Genomic DNA, 26,830 nt, shown 5'->3' on the forward strand with positions numbered 1-26,830 from the left:
AGGGTTTTGCTATTCTGGAAAAGTCTTGGATGAACCTTCTGTAGTAACCAGCTAGTCCTAAAAACTGGCGTATGTGTTTCGGAGTTTTCGGGGTTTCCCACTTTTCAACAGTTTCTATCTTTGCCGGATCCACCTTAATACCTTCTTTGTTCACTATGTGACCGAGGAATTGAACTTCTTCCAACCAAAATGCACACTTTGAAAACTTAGCGTACAATTCTTCCTTCCTCAATACTTCTAACACCTTTCTCAAATGTTCACCGTGTTCTTGGTCATTCTTTGAGTAAATAAGTATGTCATCAATGAAAACAATGACAAACTTGTCAAGGTATGGTCCACACACTCGGTTCATAAGGTCCATGAACACAGTTGGTGCATTAGTTAAACCAAACGGCATGACCATAAACTCGTAATGACCGTAACGTGTTCTGAAAGCAGTCTTTGGAATATCATCTTCTTTCACCCGCATTTGATGATACCCGGAACGTAAGTCAATCTTTGAATAAACAGACGAGCCTTGTAGTTGATCAAATAAGTCGTCGATTCTCGGTAGTGGGTAGCGGTTCTTGATGGTAAGTTTGTTCAACTCTCGGTAGTCGATACACAACCTGAATGTACCATCTTTCTTCTTGACAAACAAAACAGGAGCTCCCCACGGTGATGTGCTTGGTCGAATGAAACCACGCTCTAAAAGTTCTTGTAATTGGCTTTGCAGTTCTTTCATCTCGCTGGGTGCGAGTCTGTAAGGAGCACGAGCTATTGGTGCAGCTCCTGGTACAAGATCTATTTGAAATTCAACGGATCGATGTGGGGGTAATCCCGGTAATTCTTTCGGAAATACATCGGGAAATTCTTTTGCAATGGAAACATCATTGATGCTCTTTTCTTCAGTTTGTACTTTCTCGACGTGTGCTAGAACAGCATAGCAACCTTTTCTTATTAGTTTTTGTGCCTTCAAATTACTAATAAGATGTAGCTTCGTGTTGCCCTTTTCTCCGTACACCATTAAGGGTTTTCCTTTTTCTCGTATAATACGAATTGCATTTTTGTAACAAACGATCTCCGCTTTCACTTCTTTCAACCAGTCCATACCGATTATCACATCAAAACTCCCTAACTCTACTGGTATCAAATCAATCTTAAATGTTTCGCTAACCAGTTTAATTTCTCGATTCCGACATATATTATCTGCTGAAATTAATTTACCATTTGCTAATTCGAGTAAAAATTTACTATCCAAAGGCGTCAATGGACAACTTAATTTAGCACAAAAATCTCTACTCATATAGCTTCTATCCGCACCCGAATCAAATAAAACGTAAGCAGATTTATTGTCAATAAGAAACGTACCCGTAACAAGCTCCGGGTCTTCCTGTGCCTCTGCCGCATTAATATTGAAAACTCTTCCACGGCCTTGTCCATTCGTATTCTCCTGGTTCGGGCAATTTCTAATAATGTGGCCCGGTTTTCCACATTTATAACAAACTACATTGGCATAACTTGCTCCGACACTACTTGCTCCACCATTACTCGTTCCGACACCATTTGTTCCTTTCGTTCTATTAACCCCTGGTCCGTAGACCTCACACTTCGCCGCGCTATGACCATTTCTTTTACACTTGTTGCAAAATTTGGTGCAGAACCCCGAGTGATTCTTTTCACACCTTTGGCATAGCTGCTTCTGATTGTTGTTGTTGTTGCGGTTATTATTGTTGTTGGGATGATTGTTGTAGTTGCTGTTGTTGTTGTTGTTGTTGTTGTTGGGCCGTTTGTTGTAGTTGCGATTGATGTTGCGATTGTTGGGATAATTGTTGCGATTATTGTTGTAATTGCTGTTATTGTTGTATTGGTGATTCTTATCACCGTTTTCCTCCCACTTTCTTTTGACTTGCTTCACATTGGCCTCTTCAGCAGTCTGTTCTTTAATTCTTTCTTCAATTTGGTTCACGAGTTTGTGAGCCATTCTACATGCCTGTTGTATGGAGGCGGGCTCGTGTGAACTTATATCTTCTTGGATTCTTTCCGGTAATCCTTTCACAAACGCGTCGATCTTCTCTTCCTCATCTTCGAATGCTCCCGGACACAATAGGCACAATTCTGTGAATCGTCTTTCGTACGTGGTAATATCAAATCCTTGGGTTCGTAACCCTCTAAGTTCTGTCTTGAGCTTATTGACCTCGGTTCTGGGACGGTACTTCTCGTTCATCAAGTGCTTGAATGCTGACCACGGTAGTGCGTACGCATCATCTTGTCCCACTTGCTCTAGATAGGTATTCCACCATGTTAACGCAGAACCTGTGAAGGTATGCGTAGCGTACTTTACTTTGTCCTCTTCAGTACACTTACTTATGGCAAACACCGATTCGACCTTCTCGGTCCACCGTTTCAATCCGATCGGTCCTTCGGTTCCATCAAATTCCAAAGGTTTGCAGGCAGTGAATTCTTTGTAGGTGCATCCTACACGATTTCCTGTACTGCTAGATCCAAGGTTATTGTTGGTATGTAGCGCAGCCTGTACTGCGGCTATGTTTGAAGCTAGAAAAGTACGGAATTCCTCTTCATTCATATTCACGGTGTGTCGAGTAGTCGGTGCCATTTCCTTCAAAATAGTTAAATGGAACAAGTTAATCATACAGAATATTAAGAGTAGTTAATAGTATTTCGTAGCATAATATGAACTCATTTATAAAAGCTTTTTCTTCATATTAGCGTTTTATAAGTTTAAATTCGGGTAGTACCTACCCGTTAAGTTCATACTTAGTAGCTAATATACAATTCAACTACTACAATTCTATATGAAAAACTGATTGTAATAATATTTCGCGTTCAAGCTTTTATACAATATTTTACAAACTTACAATACCGCTTATTTTACATAAAGCATGAAATATAGCACACAATAACTTTGATACAAGATAGTTGTGAAGATAATTCTAGCTAGTACACAAGTCGTTCAGCAAAGGCAATAAAGACACGTAATTCATACGTCCAGAAACAAGTCATGCATTCTGGTTTTACTAGGACTACTTCCCATCCTTGGTCTTGTGCAACATAACCGTTATGGCCGTTGATAAGACAGCGTGTTGTAACATCATCAAAGGGACGAGGGTTACGTAATGTCCAACAGTCCCGTAATAATCTAAAAACCTCATTTCTTACCCCAATTACCGACTCCGTCACTTGTGGAAATGTTTTGTTTAATAGTTGTAGCCCGATGTTCTTGTTCTCACTTTGGTGAGAAGCGAACATTACTAATCCGTAAGCATAACATGCTTCTTTATGTTGCATGTTAGCCGCTTTTTCTAAATCACGAAGTCCAATATTCGGATATATTGAGTCAAAATAATTTCTTAACCCGTTGCGTAAAATAGCATTTGGGTTCCCCGCAATATATGCGTCAAAGTAAACACATCGTAACTTATGGGTTTCCCAATGTGATATCCCCCATCTTTCAAACGAAAGTCTCTTATAAACCAAGACATTCTTGGAACGTTCTTCGAATGTCTTACAAACTGATCTCGCCTTAAATAGTTGTGCCGAAGAATTCTGGCCGACTCTAGACAAGATTTCATCAATCATGTCTCCGGGTAGGTCTCTTAAAATATTGGGTTGTCTATCCATTTTGTGTTTTTAAACTGTAAAATAGACAAGAGTTAGATTCATAAAAAAAAATACTTATTAATACAAGCAATTTTTACATATATCATAAAGCATAAGCACACTATATTACATATATTACACCACACGAATACAACTATCTTATTCCGACTCGCTCGTTTCTTCTTGTTGGGTTTTGGTTCGTTTTGCCAAGTTTCTAGGGATATATGATGTTCCCCTAATACGAGCCGTCGTTGTCCACATTGGTTTAGAAAAACCTGGTGGTTTAGAGGTTCCCGGGTCATTGTTACAACTTAAGGACTTCGGGGGTTGACGATACATATAAAGTTCATCGGGGTTGGAATTAGATTTCTCTATTTTTATGCCCTTTCCCTTATTATTTTCTTTTGCCTTTTTAAATTCAGTTGGGGTTATTTCTATAACATCATCGGAATTCTCGTCGGAATCCGATTCATCGGAGAATTGGTAATCCTCCCAATATTTTGCTTCCTTGGCGGAAACACCATTGACCATAATTAACTTTGGTCGGTTGGTTGAGGATTTTCTTTTACTTAACCGTTTTATTATTTCCCCCACCGGTTCTATTTCTTCATCCGGTTCCGATTCTTCTTCCGGTTCCGATTCTTCTTCCGGTTCAGACTCTTCTTCCGGTTCCTCTTCGGGAACTTGTGAATCAGTCCACAAATCATTCCAATTTACATTTGACTCTTCATTATTATTAGGTGAGTCAATGGGACTTGTTCTAGAGGTAGACATCTATCACATAATATCAAACACGTTAAGAGATTAATATATCACATAATATTCATATGTTAAAAATATATAGTTTCCAACAAAAATGTTAAGCAATCATTTTTAAAGAAAACACGGTCGAAGTCCAGACTCACTAATGCATCCTAACAAACTCGATAAGACACACTAATGCAAATTTTCTGGTTCTCTAAGACCAACGCTCGGATACCAACTGAAATGTCCCGTTCTTATTGATTAAAAACGTTCCATATTAATTGATTTCGTTGCGAGGTTTTGACCTCTATATGAGACGTTTTTCAAAGACTGCATTCATTTTAAAACAAACCATAACCTTTATTTCATCAATAAAGGTTTAAAAAGCTTTACATAGATTATCAAATAATGATAATCTAAAATATCCTGTTTACACACGACCATTACATAATGGTTTACAATACAAATATGTTACAACAAAATAAGTTTCTTGAATGCAGTTTTTACACAATATCATACAAGCATGGACTCCAAATCTCGTCCTTATTTAAGTATGCGACAGCGGAAGCTCTTAATAATCACCTGAGAATAAACATGCTTAAAACGTCAACAAAAATGTTGGTGAGTTATAGGTTTAACCTATATATATCAAATCATAATAATAGACCACAAGATTTCATATTTCAATACACATCCCATACATAGAGATAAAAATCATTCATATGGTGAACACCTGGTAACCGACAATAACAAGATGCATATATAAGAATATCCCCATCATTCCGGGACACCCTTCGGATATGATATAAATTTCGAAGTACTAAAGCATCCGATACTTTGGATGGGGTTTGTTAGGCCCAATAGATCTATCTTTAGGATTCGCGTCAATTAGGGTGTCTGTTCCCTAATTCTTAGATTACCAGACTTAATAAAAAGGGGCATATTCGATTTCGATAATTCAACCATAGAATGTAGTTTCACGTACTTGTGTCTATTTTGTAAATCATTTATAAAACCTGCATGTATTCTCATCCCAAAAATATTAGATTTTAAAAGTGGGACTATAACTCACTTTCACAGATTTTTACTTCGTCGGGAAGTAAGACTTGGCCACTGGTTGATTCACGAACCTATAACAATATATACATATATATCAAAGTATGTTCAAAATATATTTACAACACTTTTAATATATTTTGATGTTTTAAGTTTATTAAGTCAGCTGTCCTCGTTAGTAACCTACAACTAGTTGTCCACAGTTAGATGTACAGAAATAAATCGATAAATATTATCTTGAATCAATCCACGACCCAGTGTATACGTATCTCAGTATTGATCACAACTCAAACTATATATATTTTGGAATCAACCTCAACCCTGTATAGCTAACTCCATCATTCACATATAGAGTGTCTATGGTTGTTCCGAAATATATATAGATGTGTCGACATGATAGGTCGAAACATTGTATACGTGTCTATGGTATCTCAAGATTACATAATATACAATACAAGTTGATTAAGTTATGGTTGGAATAGATTTGTTACCAATTTTCACGTAGCTAAAATGAGAAAAATTATCCAATCTTGTTTTACCCATAACTTCTTCATTTTAAATCCGTTTTGAGTGAATCAAATTGCTATGGTTTCATATTGAACTCTATTTTATGAATCTAAACAGAAAAATTATAGGTTTATAGTCGGAAAAATAAGTTACAAGTCGTTTTTGTAAAGGTAGTCATTTCAGTCGAAAGAACGACGTCTAGATGACCATTTTAGAAAACATACTTCCACTTTGAGTTTAACCATAATTTTTGGATATAGTTTCATGTTCATAATAAAAATCATTTTCTCAGGAATAACAACTTTTAAATCAAAGTTTATCATAGTTTTTAATTAACTAACCCAAAACAGCCCGCGGTGTTACTACGACGGCGTAAATCCGGTTTTACACTGTTTTTCGTGTTTCCAGGTTTTAAATCATTAAGTTAGCATATCATATAGATATAGAACATGTGTTTAGTTGATTTTAAAAGTCAAGTTAGAAGGATTAACTTTTGCTTGCGAACAAGTTTAGAATTAACTAAACTATGTTCTAGTGATTACAAGTTTAAACCTTCGAATAAGATAGCTTTATATGTATGAATCGAATGATGTTATGAACATCATTACTACCTTAATTTCCTTGGATAAACCTACTGGAAAAGAGAAAAATGGATCTAGCTTCAATGGATCCTTGGATGGCTCGAAGTTCTTGAAGCAGAATCATGACACGAAAACAAGTTCAAGTAAGATCATCACTTGAAATAAGATTGTTATAGTTATAGAAATTGAACCAAAGTTTGAATATGATTATTACCTTGTATTAGAATGATAACCTACTGTAAGAAACAAAGATTTCTTGAGGTTGGATGATCACCTTACAAGATTGGAAGTGAGCTAGCAAACTTGAAAGTATTCTTGATTTTATGAAACTAGAACTTTTGGAATTTATGAAGAACACTTAGAACTTGAAGATAGAACTTGAGAGAGATCAATTAGATGAAGAAAATTGAAGAATGAAAGTGTTTGTAGGTGTTTTTGGTCGTTGGTGTATGGATTAGATATAAAGGATATGTAATTTTGTTTTCATGTAAATAAGTCATGAATGATTACTCATATTTTTGTAATTTTATGAGATATTTCATGCTAGTTGCCAAATGATGGTTCCCACATGTGTTAGGTGACTCACATGGGCTGCTAAGAGCTGATCATTGGAGTGTATATACCAATAGTACATACATCTAAAAGCTGTGTATTGTACGAGTACGAATACGGGTGCATACGAGTAGAATTGTTGATGAAACTGAACGAGGATGTAATTGTAAGCATTTTTGTTAAGTAGAAGTATTTTGATAAGTGTATTGAAGTCTTTAAAAAGTGTATAAATACATATTAAAACACTACATGTATATACATTTTAACTGAGTCGTTAAGTCATCGTTAGTCGTTACATGTAAGTGTTGTTTTGAAACCTTTAGGTTAACGATCTTGTTAAATGTTGTTAACCCAATGTTTATAATATCAAATGAGATTTTAAATTATTATATTATCATGATATTATCATGTATGAATATCTCTTAATATGATATATATACATTAAATGTCTTTACAACGATAATCGTTACATATATGTCTCGTTTAAAAATCATTAAGTTAGTAGTCTTGTTTTTACATATGTAGTTCATTGTTAATATACTTTATGATATGTTTTCTTATCATAGTATCATGTTAACTATATATATATATCCATATATATATGTCATCATATAGTTTTTACAAGTTTTAACGTTCGTGAATCACCGATCAACTTGGGTGGTCAATTGTCTATATGAAACATATTTCAATTAATCAAGTCTTAACAAGTTTGATTGCTTAACATGTTGGAAACATTTAATCATGTAAATATCAATCTCAATTAATATATATAAACATGGAAAAGTTCGGGTCACTACAAGTTTGGGGTTTCACGGTTGACTATGCGATCGACCGTACCTCGACCGTGTATTTACCTGAACTTTTAATTTCATTCTTTAACCTATGTTTAACTTAGTCATTTGCAAGATAAAGTATGGATTAGTGACCTTGCGTGTTTTATGTTAAGATGTCAGTCATCACTTATGCGCATGTGTGTGTCATCATCAAAACATATTCTTTGGTTGATTACATTTTGGTTAATTATACTTAAGTTTATTGTTTAGTGTATTAACCCACATTCAACCAACATTCTCCCCCTTTTTGATGATGACAAACTTACAAGTGATGAGGGACATTTTGTAGTGACCCGAACTTTTCCATATTTATATATATTAAATGAAATTGATATTTACATGATTAAGTGTTTCCAACATGTTAAGCAATCAAACTTGTTAAGACTTGATTAAATGAAATAAGTTTCATATAGACAATTGATCACCCAAGTTGACCGGCGATTCACGAACGTTACAAATTTGTAAAAACTACATGTTGTGGTATATATATATATATATATATATATATATATATATATATATATATATATATATATATATAGTTGACATGAGATTATGATGAGTAAGTATCTCACTAAATATATTAACAATGTGTGATATACATAAGAAATGAGATTACTAACTTAAGAAACTCGAAATGATAAATATAACGATTATCGTTATGATAACGTCTACTAAATACATATATATCATATTAAGATATTGATACACTATATTTAATATGATAAAATGATATTTAAATATATCATTAAGTGTGTTAACAATGAACTACATATGTAAAAACAAGACTACTAACTCAAGAATTACAAAACGAGACTTATATGTAACGATTATCGTTGTAACGATATTTTAATGTACATATCATATTAAGAGATATTCATATATCATAATATCATGATAATATAATAATTTAACATCTCATTTGATATAATAAACATTGGGTTAACAACATTTATTGAGATCGTTAACTTAAAGGTTTCAAAACAACACTTACATGTAACGACTAACGAAGACTTAACGACTCCATTAGAATGTATATACATGTTGTGTTTTGATATGTATTCTTACACTTTTTAAAGACATCAAGACACATATCAAAGTACTTCTACTTAACAAAAATGCTTACAATTACATCCTCGTTCAATTTCATCAACAATTCTACTCGTATGCACCCGTATTCGTACTCGTACAATACACAACTTTTAGATGTATGTACTATTGGTATATACACTCCAATGATCAGCTCTTAGCAGCCCATGTGAGTTACCTAACACATGTAGGAACCATCATTTGGCAACTAGCATGAAATATCTCATAAAATTACAAAAATATTAGTAATCATTCATGACTTATTTACATGAAAACAAAATTACATATCCTTTATATCTAATCCATATACCAATGACCAAAAACACCTACAAACACTTTCATTCTTCAATTTTCTTCATCTAAGTGATCTCTCTCAAGTTCTATCTTCAAGTTCTAAGTGTTCTTCATAAATTCTATAAGTTCTAGTTTCATAAAATCAAGAATACTGGCAAGTTTGCTAGCTTACTTCCAATCTTGTAAAGTGATCATCCATCCTCTAGAAATATTTCTTATTTACAGTAAGATATCTTTCTAATACAAGGTAATACTCATATTCAAACTTTGGTTCAATTTATATAACTATAACAATCTTATTTCGAGTGATGATCTTACTTGAATTTGTTTTCGTGTCATGATTCTGCTTCAAGAACTTTCAAGCCATCCAAGGATCCTTTGAAGCTAGATCTATTTGTTTCTTTTCCAGTAGGTTTATCCACAAAACTTGAGGTAGTAATGATTTTCTTAACATCATTCGATTCATACATATAAAGCTATCTTATTCGAAGGTTTAAACTTGAAATCACTAGAACATAGTTTAGTTAATTCTAAACTTGTTCACAAACAAAAGTTAATCCTTCTAACTTGACTTTTAAAATCAACTAAACACATGTTCTATATCTATATGATATAATAACTTAATGATTTAAAACTGGAAAACACAAAAAACACCGTAAAACCGGATATATGCCGTTGTAGTAACACCGCGGGCTGTTTTGGGTTAGTTAATTAAAAACTATGATAAATTTTGATTTAAAATTTGTTCTTCTGGGAAAATGATTTTTCTTAAGAACATGAAACTATATCCAAAAATCATGGTTAAACTCAAAGTGGAAGTATGTTTTCCAAAATGGTCATCTAGACGTCGTTCTTTCGACTGAAATGACTACCTTTACAAAAACAACTTGTAACCTGTAATTCCGACAACAAACTTATACTTTTTCTGTATAGATTCATAAACTTAAGTTCAATATGAAACCATAGCTATTGGATTCACTCAAAACGAATTTAAAACGAAGAAGTTATGGGTAAAACAAGATTGGTTATTTTTGCTTGTTGTAGCTACGTGAAAATTGGTAACAAATCTATATTAATCATATCCTAGCTAACTTATATTGTATTATACATGTATTATAATATATTATGTAATCTTGGGATACCATAGACACGTATGCAAATGTTTTGACATATCATATCGACCCATCTATATATATTATTTGGAACAACCATAGACACTCTATATGCAGTAATGTTAGAGTTAGTTATACAGGGTTGAGGTTGATTCCAAAAATATATATAGTTTGAGTTGTGATCTAGCCTGAGACATGTATACACTGGGTCGTGGATTGATTCAAGATAATATATATCGATTTATTTCTGTACATCTAATTATGGACAACTAGTTGTAGGTTACTAACGAGGACAGCTGATTTAATACACTCAAATCTTTAAAACATAATAAAAATGGTTGTAATTATATTTTGATCATACTTTGATATATATGTACATATTTCTATATGTTCGTGAATCGATCCGTGGCCAAGTCTTATTTCCGAGGAAGGAAATATCTGTGAAAGTGAGTTATAGTCCCACTTTTAAAATCTAATATTTTTGGGATGAGAATACATGCAGGTTTTATAAATGATTTACAAAATAGAAACAAGTACGTGAAACTAAATTCTATGGTTGAATTATCGAAATCGAATATGCCCCTTTTTTATTAAGTCTGGTAATCTAAGAATTAGGGAACATACACCCTAATTGACGCGAATCCTAAAGATAGATCTATTGGGCCTAACAAACCCCATCCAAAGTACCGGATGCTTTAGTACTTCGAAATTTATATCATATCCGAAGGGTGTCCCGGAATGATGGGGATATTCTTATATATGCATCTTGTTAATGTCGGTTACCAGGTGTTCACCATATGAATGATTTTTATCTCTATGTATAGGATGTGTATTGAAATATGAAATCTTGTGGTCTACTATTATGATTTGATATATATAGGTTAAACCTATAACTCACCAACATTTTTGTTGACGTTTAAAGCATGTTTATTCTCAGGTGAATATTAAGAGCTTCCGCTGTTGCATACTAAAATAAGGACAAGATTTGGAGTCCATGTTTGTATGATATTGTGTAAAAACTGCATTCAAGAAACATATGTCGATGTAATATATTTCTATTGTAAACCATTATGTAATGGTCGTGTGTAAACAGTATATTTTAGATTATCATTATTTGATAATCTATGTAATGTTTTTAAAACCTTTATTGATAAAATAAAGGTTATGGTTGTTTTAAAAATGAATGCAGTCTTTGAAAAACGTCTCATATAGAGGTCAAAACCTCGCAACGAAATCAATTAATATGGAACGTTTATAATCAATATGAACGGGACATTTCAGTTGGTATCCGAGCGTTGGTTTTAGAGAACCAGAAAATTGCATTAGTGTGTCTTATCGAGTTTGTTAGGATGCATTAGTGAGTCTGGACTTCGACCGTGTTTTCTTTAAAAATGATTGCTTAACATTTTTGTTGGAAACTATATATTATTAACATGTAAATATTATGTGATATATTAATCTCTGAACATGTTTGATATTGTGTGATAGATGTCTACCTCTAGTACAAATCCTATTGATTCACCTAATAATAATGAAGAGTCGAATATATTTTGGGAAGATTCACAAATTCCCCGAAGAGTAACCGGAAGAAGAAGAGCCGGAAGAGGAGGAACCGGAAGAAGATGAACCAGAAGAGGAGGAATCGGAAGAGGAGGAACCAGAAGAAGAGGTTCCAGATGTAGTGACCCGTCCTAATCCATCTGGACAAAGTCTTCAACAGTTGGTCCCATTGCGAGGTTCTGACTTCTATATGCCATGAAACGACTCCATGTAATATGAGCAAATGCACAGCGGAAGATTTCTTTCGTACCTGAGAATAAACATGCTTTAAAGTGTCAACCAAAAGGTTGGTGAGTTCATTAGTTTAAAATAAATAATCATTTCCATCATTTTAATAGACCACAAGATTTCATTTTCAGTTCTCACAAATATACGTCCCATGCATAGAGACAAAAATCATTCATATGGATTGAACACCTGGTAACCGACATTAACAAGATGCATATAAGAATATCCCCATCATTCCGGGACACCCTTCGGATATGATATAAATTTCAAAATACTAAAGCATCCGGTACTTTGGATGGGGTTTGTTAGGCCCAATAGATCTATCTTTAGGATTCGCGTCAATTATGGTGTCTGTTCCCTAATTCCTAGATTACGAAACTTAATAAAAAGGGGCATATTTGATTTTGATAATTCAACCATAGAATGTAGTTTCACGTACTTGTGTCTATTTTGTAAATCATTTATAAAACCTGCATGTATTCTTAGCCCAAAAATGTAAAGGGTAAAAAGGCAAATGAAACTCACCTAATGTATTTTGTAGTAAAAATACATATGATTAAACTGAACAATGCAGGGTTGACCTCGGATTCACGAACCTATATCATTTGTGTATATATTAATACACATAATCAAAATTGAATATATATTATTATTAGTAATATAATTTTTATATTAATAATATATATATATATATATATATATATATATATATATATATATATATATATATATATATATATATATATATATATATATATATATCAATTATTTGTTAAGTTAATAATAATACTAAAATAGTAATAATATTATTATTACTTAGATTTAAAAATGAACTTAATAATAATTATTTTGATTATATCATTAGTCAGCTTGTTAGTATTGATATTAATAATGATAATAGTAATATTAATAGTAATAATGAAAATGTTAATTTTAAATAAAAATGCAAATTTTTAAGGTTGATAGATTTTTAATAAAACTAGAACTGGTGACGTCTAATAAAAATGATATTCTTAATAGTAACGATAATAATACTAAAACATCGATTTAACCACAATGGTACTAAGTTTTAATCTTAAATGATATTACTGATATTAATAATAATATTAGTAATAATAATATTGTTAATAATAATAACTAAAATATTAATTTTACTGCTGGTGGTAGTTTTGATAATATTATTAGTAATAACAATAATAATATTAATCATCATAATCGTAATTCTAATCATGATAATAATAATAAATGATAATTAATACTTTTTGTAGTAAAGATAATAATAACTATTATACCTAATGATAATACTAGTAACAACAATAATGATAATATTATTAATTAGGTTGATGTTAATAATAATATTTATAATACTTACATAAATGATAATAATATAAACTACGATAGTAAAATCATGATATCTATGATAATAGTCAACATAATAACACTAATTAATAATAATAATAATAATAATAATAATAATAATAATAATAATAATAATAATAATAATAATAATAATAATAATAATAATAATAATAATAATAATAAAATAGTAGAGTGGCTACCTCACTAGATTAGGATTAAAAAAAATGGATGCCATTGCCCGGATTTGAACCCTCGACCTCTCGGATCCCTGAACACCCTCCTAACCATTCGACCATCTCAGTTTTTCTGAGATTAACCCATTCTATATTTATATATCTGCTATCTTTCTGTTTCTAACACTTCATCTCCTTCCTCCTTAACCCAATCGACTAACATCCATATAATCTTAACATATGCATAAACAAGGTACGTTTTCAGATTTAATAATAACAGAACGATTTAGTTTGAATGAGTAATTTAACTAGAACAGAATGAAATTAATATATATATATATATATATATATATATATATATATATATATATATATATATATATATATATATATACATACATACATACATACATACTGTTGCAGTCACGGTTCAAAAACAAAACAAAAATAATAATAAAATTGTTTTCAAAATTGAGAAGATTTTAGATCAAACTTATAACACGAATTAGTTTTCTAAACATGTTTAGAAACTATTAGAATCGAAAATTGAATCCTAACTGCAACAGGTAGCTCGAATTTCTCATGAACAAAATAGTTGACTTTTGTATTTCGAAATTTGACTTCCAAAATTCAAATTCGATATGAGGAATTGGAAGATGAAATTTTACAGAAAGTATCACGACATGAATTAGATTACTTCTGCATTTTTATATTTTAAAAAAAATTGAAATCGAGCTTGTTGATTTAAAGCCTGTACGAACAGGGGTATGCGAGGGAAGAAAAAAAATTCCTGTTTACTTTAACAGATAAAATTCAACACTTAAGATTATAATTGATATTGAAGATGGAAAATTGAATGTTTTTGCTAACAACTCTTCAACTGATCAATTATGTATAGAATCTGTGTGTATCGACATTCAGACCTAAACAAGGAGGAAAAAAATAAAAAAATAAATAAAATAAATAAAGTAAATAAAGTGGTGAGGAATTGCTATTTGCATGTGCTCTCTAATTGGATTATAGTTGAAAGAGATTCGACATGTATATGATTGGAGACAAATGCAAGGATCGATCACAGTTGTTAGATAACAACAATCGTACCATTTTCCTTATTTATATATATGTACAATTTATATATTAATTAATAATTATAATATAAATATATTATTAATAATAATAATAAATAAAAATAATAACAATAATATTAATAATATAAATAACAATACTTACTAATAATAATAATAGCATTAATGATAATTATAATCATACTAGATAATAATGTTATTAACCAAAATAATTAAATTTTTAAATGATAATAATAATATTGTAAGTGATAATAATATTACTTTAGTAATTATATTTTAATTTATAATTTAATTTAATATCCTAATATTATTTATATCATATAATTACATATACTGAATAAGAATGTTTTCGTGACGAATATGAGTTGATAAATAGAGTTTTATCATTATTGAGTAATATAGATAAAACAATTTGATTATGTAAAGCGTACGAGTGAAGCTGTTACAAAGATTGAGATAGAGCTTTAACTTTTTGACGTAGTCACGGAAGATTTCCAGAATTCCAGGGATTTAAAGAAAATCTTCGAAATCTAAGAGATTTGATTCTTCGGCGAATAAAGAGATTAAGATCTCTATAATTAAATACGGTGATCTGCCTCGATTTTTCTATCAGATATTTCACTATAAATTAACATCTTCCATTCCGTTACTTTTACCATTCCTATACCCAATTCCCAAATTCAAAAGTTTATGAAAATGCTAAATCCAGTTCTGATCCTTGTCCTTATCCTTACTATCACAACCATCATTCTCCTTTTCCAACTTCCACCAGAGGAATCTGCTTATTTCTACTTTTCCCTTGGGGTTATAGTGCTTTTAATCCTCCCGTGTCTTTATGTTGCTATAAACATTGATATACACGGTTTGTAATTTATGTGTTGTTATCGGGCTTTATATCTCCCCTTATACTTCGAAGTCCTTGCTTCTGTTTTCTATAATCATTGTCATCCCCAGTTAATACTCTCCCCTATTTGCTGCGATTTATACTCCAATTTCTATTTCGGAGCTTTGTCCCTTCATTTCTTCTTCTTGCAATTGGGCATCTCTTGTAATGGTCCAGAATTAGTAGATATAAGTTTCAGAATGAACATTGTTAATGTTCTAAGAAAGAAACGGTAATAGCACAATTTGACTTGTCAAATTACCGGAATTCAAGGAAAGATAGGACTATCAAGAAAAATATTTTCTTAATATGTTTATAGATTAGACAGAACGTAAGAGTCGTGTAACATGGTACATGATGACGTTATGATCTGTGAATCATCATGTTCCATTTAGAAACTCAGCATGACTTAATATAATATAATCACGTTGATCAAGTGTCATTATATTATACTAACTCATGCATCAGTTCCCAACACTACTTCAAAAACATTCATATTTTAATTCGAGGGTTCGCAGAATATAGAAACTAAAACAGTTTCCTTTTATGATATATACGGATAACGCAGAGAGATAATTAATATCAAACAAGAATATTTATGAAGATATCTTCAGAAATATTGAGGATATTAACAAAGAAAGGTACGATGATATCTTAGGATTTTAGAATCAAATTGTGATGAAAAAATTCATTCACGATGATTTAGAGTGGTTAAGGAGTAAGGAATTCGCTAAAGATTTCATCAGAAACAGAATCAACTGGATTCTTTATGTACAAGTTTAGTCCTTGTAATTTGTTCAGAGTCTCCTTCATGGTTTGCTCAAACCGGTTTCCAGTTCCAACTTTTCTAAGATTTGCCAACATACTATTCTTTATCTTTATACTTCCGACGATTAAGGTCATTTACCGTTGCCTACAGTTTTCTGTTGCTTCATTCAGCTTTTCAAAATTCAGAGCATTAATTAGCAGACTGGGTGATTTTCAGAATGGAAGATCATAATTCTAAGAGATAAGGTTTATATGTATAATTATAACTGTTGATGTAGACATGCTGAGAGATTTCAAAATACTGATTGATAATTCCCGGCAATTGGTATGGCAAATTTTGTTACAAGATGCGGATGAGTACATGATGAGACTTCAATAGATAAATATAGTGTTTTATCGGGGTGATTTAAATCAAGGTGCGACGAGGTTGCTGGTACATCTGCTGGTAATATGGTGGAATATAAAAGGTTCCCCGGTAACGATGACGATATGCAAACTTATGTATCGAGGTTATAATAAGGTTAATTCGAAAAAAAGTTGAAGTTGATTTGCTGAAGCTGTGATAAAATTGACTAATTTGAAAAAGAGTTGTAATGTTATTTTCGGTAATAACAATGCCAAAGGAGCTAGCACAGACACGTGTTAAATGTTTACTCAGGTTCCGAGTGTTTTCATGTGCATAACTATATGCATCAATATTTTCTTCCGTAGATGAAGTGCGGTTGGTTCATCCTCTCGATTGAGGTGTTTTCAAGTATCATGAAAGGTTTGAACGCAGATCGTAATCGTCAAGATATAAATGAAGTTTAGGATGAAATCAAGTGGCAAACTTGAAGAATTATTTAGTTTCATATGTTATAATCAGTATTTTAATTCATTTTAATTGTCCAATATTATTCTTCCACAGTCGATAGTCCACAGTTAACAGTCCAATAATTCATATATAGTTTAATATATAATATTCGAATTAATTAATACGTATCGTGACCCGTGTACATGTCTCAGACTCGATCACAACTCAAACTATATTTATTATTTGAGAATCAACCTCAACCCTGTATAGAGAACTCGATCATTACTGCATATAGAGTGTCTATGGTGATTCCAAATAATATATATAGATGCGTCGATATGATATGTCAAAACCTTGTATACGTGTCCCGATATTTAAAGTGCGTAAAATAAATAACAGAAATTAAATGACGATAAATAAAATTGCGAGAATATAAATTGCGATAATTAAATTGAGATAATTAAAATGTAATCAGTTAGCTAGGAACAGTTAGCATGGATCCTTAACAAAATTTCTCATGGTTAATTTGTTTGTTTCTAACAAATTTTATTTTTGTCCAATGTTTTCTTCATTATGCCACTTGTTGGATTCTGATAGATCAAAATCCAAATATGAAATTGAATGGAAATGGTTATTCTGCGGTGAACGGATATGTATATCTGTGGACATAAGTAGGATAGTAAATGACCGTTGAATCATATTCGAAGAATGTACAGTGTAACTTATCAATGTGAAATCTTAAATATCCCTCGGGTATTACCTACCCGTTTAGATATTTTCATCATTAACAGTTTGTACAAAAAAAATTTTAATTACAATCTTTATGAAAACATATATACATATATATTTTCTTCAGATGTAATCATGGATTTAATGAGTTAATATTAAACTCATTTGATTTACGATTGCAACTACAATTGCATAATCTCTAAAAACTTTAGAAATTACATCACTTTTACGGAGTATTTCTTCAATAATATTATGAATTTATACTTTGCATGATGTTGGTGTTCGTAGAATTCTTGTGAACTTCGCAAGATACGAATGATGTTATCTGAAAAGTTTCGAGTACATCGATGATGAAAGTGTAAAATCAAACATATATTTGAATAATACGCTTGATTATTATGAAATGGAATTCATTAAATTGAAACAGAGATTATAGTTAACAATGGTTAAGTCGTTGTCAAAGGATGTACATTATAGCATATTAGTAGTATGAATTAACCGAGTAGTTAAGATTTACACATAATAGCTTAGTACGGAATGATTTATTATGGTTTAAAAATTTATATATATAAGATATACATATAAATTCTTCAGTGGCAATGAGTTAATATTTCATAACTCATTGATACAAGATTTGTGTTATTGATTCGTAATGGTGTCCACGGTGATTCTTGAACTGGCGGAACTTTTGATGTTATAGGTGTTGCTGATTCTGACGATGCTGATGGCACTGAATGTGCTGGTGATGTTAACGGTACTGTTGATGCTGCTGGTAAAATAGGTCTAACTTTCGAATCACGCATCATTCTTGTCAGGGTTTCTACTATTCCTTCTATCATTTTGGTTCACTCATCTGATTTCTGGTTAGGGTTAGAATAGATAATCTCTAAGACTTTGGAGATTACATAATCACTGCAGAAGGTTTCTTTAATGAAGTTATGAATCAATACTTCATCATTTATGGTTGTTGGTATTCCTTGGTATCTACAGGGCATAAGACGTCGATGCTCATGGAACAGATTGTGAAGTGGAGGTTTGCGATGTGATTGTTGTTGGTGGTGGTAATGGTGCTGCTGCTGGTGTTTGTAACCTTTGCACCATATTCTCCAAAGCCACTACCCGAGCGCGAAGCTCGTTGACTTCTTCTATCACACCGGGGTGATTGTCGGTTCGAACAAGCGGATAAATGAAATATAGAATTTGATGTAGTATGTAGTCGTGACGAGACACTCTGGAAATGAGAGAGAAAATGGTGTTTCGGATAGATTCGCCAGTAAGTGCTTCAGGTTCTTCGCCAAGAGGGCAATGTGGTGGATGGAAAGGATCACCTTCTTCTTGTCTCCAATGATTGAGGAGGCTATGAACCCATCCCCAATTCATCCAAAATAGATGATGGCTGATTAGTTGATCCATTCCGGTCACACTACTTTCGGAGCTTGAGTGAGATTCCATTTCGGAATCCGAGGGACTTGAACTAATGACGAACTCCATTTCGTACGATTTGAATAAAGGATTGATTTTTGAATATTGGATGGTACTCTAACTATATAGAATATCTATATATATAGAGCAAAAGGTTTCGTAGATTACGGCGGAATTTATGAGATATATCAGGCAAAGTTTACAGTAATAGATACGATAAGATATGAATTAGCATATACGCTAAGATATAAATTTTGTCTATACACTATTCATGCAATCAATGCAGCAAGAAGTGTCTAGACTAAGAATGATAAGCAGATAATTTTTAACACCAAATGATAAGCAACACTTTTTGACATGCAGACCAGGTTCAAGTCCAGACTTATTAATATAACCTAACAACTACTAAGTCGAAGTCCAGACTCACTAATGCATCCTAACAACTCCTAGTTAGACACACTAATGCAAGACCTGGTTCGCTAAGACCATCGCTCTGATACCACCTGTAGTGACCCGTCCTAATCCATCTGGACGAAGTCTTCAACAGTTGGTCCCATTGCGAGGTTCCGACTTCTGTATGCCATGAAACGACTCCATGTAATATGAGCAAATGCACAGCGGAAGATTTATTTCGTACCTGAGAATAAACATGCTTTATAGTGTCAACCAAAAGGTTGGTGAGTTCATTAGTTTAAAATAAATAATCATTTCCATCATTTTAATAGACCACAAGATTTCATTTTCAATTCTCACAAATATACGTCCCATGCATAGAGACAAAAATCATTCATATGGATTGAACACCTGGTAATCGACATTAACAAGATGCATATAAGAATATCCCCATCATTCCGGGACACCCTTCGGATATGATATAAATTTCGAAATACTAAAGCATCCGGTACTTTGGATGGGGTTTGTTAGGCCCAATAGATCTATCTTTAGGATTCGCGTCAATTATGGTGTCTGTTCCCTAATTCCTAGATTACCAGACTTAATAAAAAGGGGCATATTCGATTTCGATAATTCAACCATAGAATGTAGTTTCACGTACTTGTGTCTATTTTGTAAATCATTTATAAAACCTGCATGTATTCTTAGCCCAAAAATGTAAAGGGTAAAAAGGCAAATGAAACTCACCTAATGTATTTTGTAGTAAAAATACATATGATTAAACTGAACAATGCAGGGTTGACCTCGGATTCACGAACCTATATCATTTGTGTATATATTAATACACATAATCAAAATTGAATATATATTATTATTAGTAATATAATTTTTATATTAATAATATATATATATATATATATATATATATATATATATATATATATATATTAAATGTGTTCATTTTGGTATATTAAAATAATTAAAAGTATTAATATAGTTAAGGTATGTATTTAAATATATATATATATATATATATATATATATATATATATATATATATATATATATATATATATATATATAAATATATATATATTTATATATATATATATATATATATATATATATATATATATATATATATATTTATATATATCAATTATTTGTTAAGTTAATAATAATACTAAAATAGTAATAATATTATTATTACTTAGATTTAATAATGAAGTTAATAATAATTATTTTGATTATATCATTAGTCGGCTTGTTAGTATTGATATTAATAATGATAATAGTAATATTAATAGTAATAATGAAAATGTTAATTTTAAATAAAAATGCAAATTTTTAAGGTTGATAGATTGTTAATAAAACTAGAACTGGTGACGTCTAATAAAAATGATATTCTTAATAGTAACGATAATAATACTAAAACATCGATTTAACCACAATGGTACTAAGTTTTAATCTTAAATGATATTACTGATATTAATAATAATATTAGTAATAATAATATTGTTAATAATAATAACTAAAATATTAATTTTACTGCTGGTGGTAGTGTTGATAATACTATTAGTAATAACAATAATAATATTAATCATCATAATCGTAATTCTAATCATGATAATAGTAATAAATGATAACTAATACTTTTTGTAGTAAAGATAATAATAACTATTATACCTAATGATAATACTAGTAACAACAATAATGATAATATTATTAATTAGGTTGATGTTAATAATAATATTTATAATACTTACATAAATGATAATAATATAAACTACGATAATAAAATCATGATATCTATGATAATAATCAACATAATAACACTAATTAATAATAATAATAATAATAATAATAATAATAATAATAATAATAATAATAATAATAATAATAAAAATAAAATAGTAGAGTGGCTACCTTACTAGATTAGGATTAAAAAAAATGGATGCCATTGACCGGATTTGAACCCTCGACCTCTCGGATCCCTGAACACCCTCCTAACCATTCGACCATCTCAGTTTTTCTGAGATTAACCCATTCTATATTTATATATCTGCTATCTTTCTGTTTCTAACACTTCATCTCCTTCCTCCTCAACCAAATCGACTAACATCCATATAATCATAACATATGCATAAACAAGGTACGTTTTCAGATTTAATAATAACAGAACGATTTAGTTTGAATGACTAATTTAACTAGAACAGAATGAAATAAAAATATATATATATATATATGTATATATATATATATATATGTATATATATATATATATATACATACTGTTGTAGTCACGGTTCAAAAACAAAACAAAAAAAAATAATAAAATTGTTTTCAAAATCGAGAACGTTTTAGATCAAACTTATAACACGAATTAGTTTTCTAAACATGTTTAGAAACTATTAGAATCGAAAATTGAATCCTAACTGCAACAGGTAGCTCGAATTTCTCATGAACAAAATAGTTGACTGTATTTCGAAATTTGACTTCCAAAATTCAAATTCGATATGAGGAATTGGAAGATGAAATTTTACAGAAAGTATCACGACATGAATTAGATTACTTCTGCATTTTTATATTTTAAAAAAAAAATCGAAATCGAGCTTGTTGATTTAAAGCCTGTACGAACAGGGGTATGCGAGGGTAGAAAAAAAAATTTCTGTTTACTTTAACAGATAAAATTCAACACTTATGATTATGATTGATATTGAAGATGGAAAATTGAATGTTTTTGCTAACAACTCTTCAACTGATCAATTATGTATAGAATCGGTGTGTATCGACATTCAGACCTAAACAAGGAGGAAAAAAATAAAAATAATTAATAAAATAAATAAAGTAAATAAAGTGGTGAGGAATTGCTATTAGCATGTGCTCTCTAATTGGATTGTAGTTGAAAGAGATTCGACATGTATATGATTGGAGACAAATGCAAGGATCGATCACAGTTGTTAGATAACAACAATCGTACCATTTTCCTTATTTATATATATGTACAATTTATATATTAATTAATAATTATAATATAAATATATTATTAATAATAATAATAATAAATAAAAATAATAACAATAATATTAATAATATAAATAACAATACTTAATAATAATAATAATAGCATTAATGATAATTATAATCATACTAGATAATAATGTTATTAACCAAAATAATTAAATAAATAAATGATAATAATAATATTGTAAGTGATAATAATATTACTTTAGTAATTATATTTTAATTTATAATTTAATTTAATATCCTAATATTATTTATATCATATAATTACATAAACTGAATATTTAGTATTTACTCATTTTATATATCTATTATTATTTAATTATGTTTGCATATTAGTTACATCACATAAATATGAATACTTTGATTATGTTTTACTTATATAATTATTATATATTTACTACATTATATTATTTCACATAATATTTATATCTCTTATATATATATATATTTTACCATGTACATATAATAATTATGTATATAATCATATATGTTTATATAAAGATTCTTTTAATAATAACTTTATTATAATATATATTATTTTCTACTGATTAGTTTGTGTTGTATTATTTCACATTATTATATATACACATATATTTATGTTTATATATATATATATATATATATATATATATATATATATATATATATATATATATATATATATATATATATATATATATATATATATATATATATATATATATATATATATATTCATGTTTATTTACAAACAATTGTTCGTGAATCGTCGGGATTAGTCAAAGGTCAGAAGTATACATGAACACCGTTCAAAGTTTTTAAGACTTCAATATTACAGACTTTGTTTATCATGTCGAAACCATGTAAAGTTTAAGTTTAAATTTGGTCAGAAATTCCCGGGTCATCACACCAGAGGAAGAAATATTGATACCTATAGTAAATCGATTAAATAAAAGAAAATCCTCAACCAACAGACCAAAGTTAATAATGGTCAATGGTGTTTCCGTCGAGGAAGCAAAATATTGGGAAGATTACCAATTTTCCGATGAACCGGATCCCGATGAGGATTCCGATGATGTTATAGAAATTACTTCGACCCAATTTAATAAAGCGAAAGAAAATAATAAGGGAAAAGGTATAAAAATAGAGAAACCCGATTCCAACCCCGATGAACTTTATATGTATCGACAACATCCGTATTTCCTAAAATGTAACAATGACCCGGGAACCTCTAAACCACCAGGTTTTTCTAAACCATTGTGGAAAACGACGTCTCGTATTAGAGGAACACCATATATTCCTAGAAAATTAGGAAAACGAACCAAGTCCGAAGAAGAAGAAACCAGTGATTCACATTAGAAGGTTGTAATCATGTTGTGTATTATATGTATTGTAGTGTGCTTGTACTTTTATGTTCTATGTAAAAATTGCTTGTATTGTTTGTTAATTATCTTTTACGAATCTAATCCTTGTCTATTTTACAGTATAAAAACAAAATGGACGTTAAGGGTAGACAACCGAATATTTTAGAAGACCTACCAGAGGATATGATTGAGGAAATCTTGTATAGAGTCGGTCAGAATTCATCAGCACATTTAGTTATGGCGAAATTAACTTGTCAAACATTTGAAAGACTTTCCAGAAATGCCTTAGTTTATAAAAGGCTTTCCTTTGATAGGTGGGGTATATCACATTGGGGAGACCGTAAGTTACGCCGTGTTTTCTTTAAAGCTTTAAATATGGGGAACCCAAATGCAATTTTACGCTACGGGTTAAGAACCTATTTTGACTCAACATATCCCAACATAGGATTTCGTGAATTAGAAAGAGCATCTAACATGCAACATAAGGAAGCATGTTATGCTTACGGGTTAGTGATGTTCGCTTCTTACCAAAGTGAGAAAAAGAACATTGGATTGCAACTTTTAAATAAAACCTTCCCACAAGTGACGGATTCAGTATTTGGGGTGAGAAACAAGGTTTTTAGATTATTACGGGGCTGTTGGACATTACGAAACCCTCGTCCTTTTGACGACATTACAACATGCTACCTAGCCAATGGTCATAACGGTTATTTTTCACAAGACCAAGGATGGGAAGTCGTCTTAGTAAAACCAGAATGTATGACTTGTTTTTGGACTTATGAATTACGTGTCTTTATTTCCTTTGCTGAACAACTTGCGTATTAACTAGATTTATCTTCAAAACTGTCCTGTATCATAGTGTACTATATTTCATGTTATATGTAATATAGCGAAGTTGCAAGTTTGAAGAATATTTGTATGTGATATATTATTATAATCAGTTTTTCATATGGAATTGTAGTAGTTGAATTGTATATTAGCTACTAAGTATGAACTTAACGGGTAGGTAGTACCCGAATTTAAACTTATAAAACGCTAATATGAAGAAAAGCTTTTATAAATGAGTTCATATTATGCTACGAGATACTATTGACTACTCTTAATATTCTGTATGATTAAATTGTTTCATTTGACTATTTTGAAGGAAATGGCACCGACTACTCGACACACCTTGAATATGAGTGAAGAGGAATTTCGTGCCTTTCTTGCTTCAAACATAGCCGCAGTACAGGTCGCGCTACATACCAACAATAACTCTGGATCTAGCAATACAGCTAACGGCGCAAGAAATCGTGTAGGATGCTCCTACAAGGAATTCACTGCCTGCAAACCTTCAGAATTTGATGGGACCAAAGTTGAATAGGTGTTTGCCATAAGTAAGTGTGCTGAAGGAGACAAAGTGAAGTACGCTACGCATACCTTCACAGGTATTGCGTTAACATGGTGGAATACCTATCTAGAGCAAATGGGACAAGATGCTGCTTACGCGCTACCGTGGTCAGCATTCAAGCACTTGATGAACGAGAAGTACGGTCCCAGAACCGAGGTCAAAAAGCTCAAGTCAGAACTTAGTGGGTTACGAACACAGGGATTCGATATTACTTCGTACGAAAGACGATTCACAGAATTGTGCCTATGTGTCCGAGAGCGTTCGAAGATGAGGAAGAGAAGATCGACGCATTTGTGAAACGGTTACCGGAGAGAATCCAAGAAGATATAAGTTCACACGAGCCTGCCTCCATACAAAAGGCATGTAGAATGGCTCACAAACTAGTGAACCATATTGAGGAAAAAATTAAAGAACAGGCGACCGAAGAGGCCAACGTGAATTTAGTCAAAAGAAAGTGGGAGGAAAACGGTGATAAGAGTCACCAAAACAACAACAACTATCCCACCAATCACAACATCAATCGCAACTACAACAAACGGCACAACAACAACAACAACAACAACAACTACAACAATCATCCCAACAACAATAACAACCGCAACAACAACAACAACAATCAGAAGCAGCTATGCCAAAGGTGTGAAAAGTATCACTCGGGGTTCTGCACCCAATTTTGAAACAAGTGTAAAAGAAATGGTCATAACGCGGTGAAGTGTGAGGTCTACGGACCAGGGGTTAACAGAACGAAAGGAACAAATGGTGTCGAAACGAGTAATTGCGGAGCAAGTAGTGTCGGAGCAAGTTATGCCAATGTAGTTTGTTATAAATGTGGAAAACCGGGCCACATTATTAGAAATTGCCCGAACCAGGAGAACACGAATGGACAAGGCCGCGGAAGAGTTTTCAATATTAATGCGGCCGAGGCACAGGAAGACCCAGAGCTTGTTACAGGTACGTTTCTTATTGACAATAAATCTGCTTACATTTTATTTGATTCGGGTGCGGATAGAAGCTATATGAGTAGAGATTTTTGTGCTAAATTAAGTTGTCCATTGATGCCGTTGGATAGTAAATTTTTACTCGAATTTGCAAACGGTAAATTAATTTCAGCAGATTATATATGCCGGAATCGAGAAATTAAACTGGGTAGTGAAATATTTAAGATTGATTTGATACCAGTAGAGTTAGGGAGTTTTGATGTAATAGTTGGCATGGACTGGTTGAAGGAGATGAAAGCAGAGATCGTATGTTACAAAAATGTAATTCGCATTGTACGAGAAGAAGGGGAACCCTTAATGGTGTACGGAGA

Source organism: Rutidosis leptorrhynchoides, chromosome 11, assembly GCF_046630445.1.
Source record: "Rutidosis leptorrhynchoides isolate AG116_Rl617_1_P2 chromosome 11, CSIRO_AGI_Rlap_v1, whole genome shotgun sequence".
In the NCBI taxonomy this organism is placed as follows: Eukaryota; Viridiplantae; Streptophyta; class Magnoliopsida; order Asterales; family Asteraceae; genus Rutidosis; species Rutidosis leptorrhynchoides.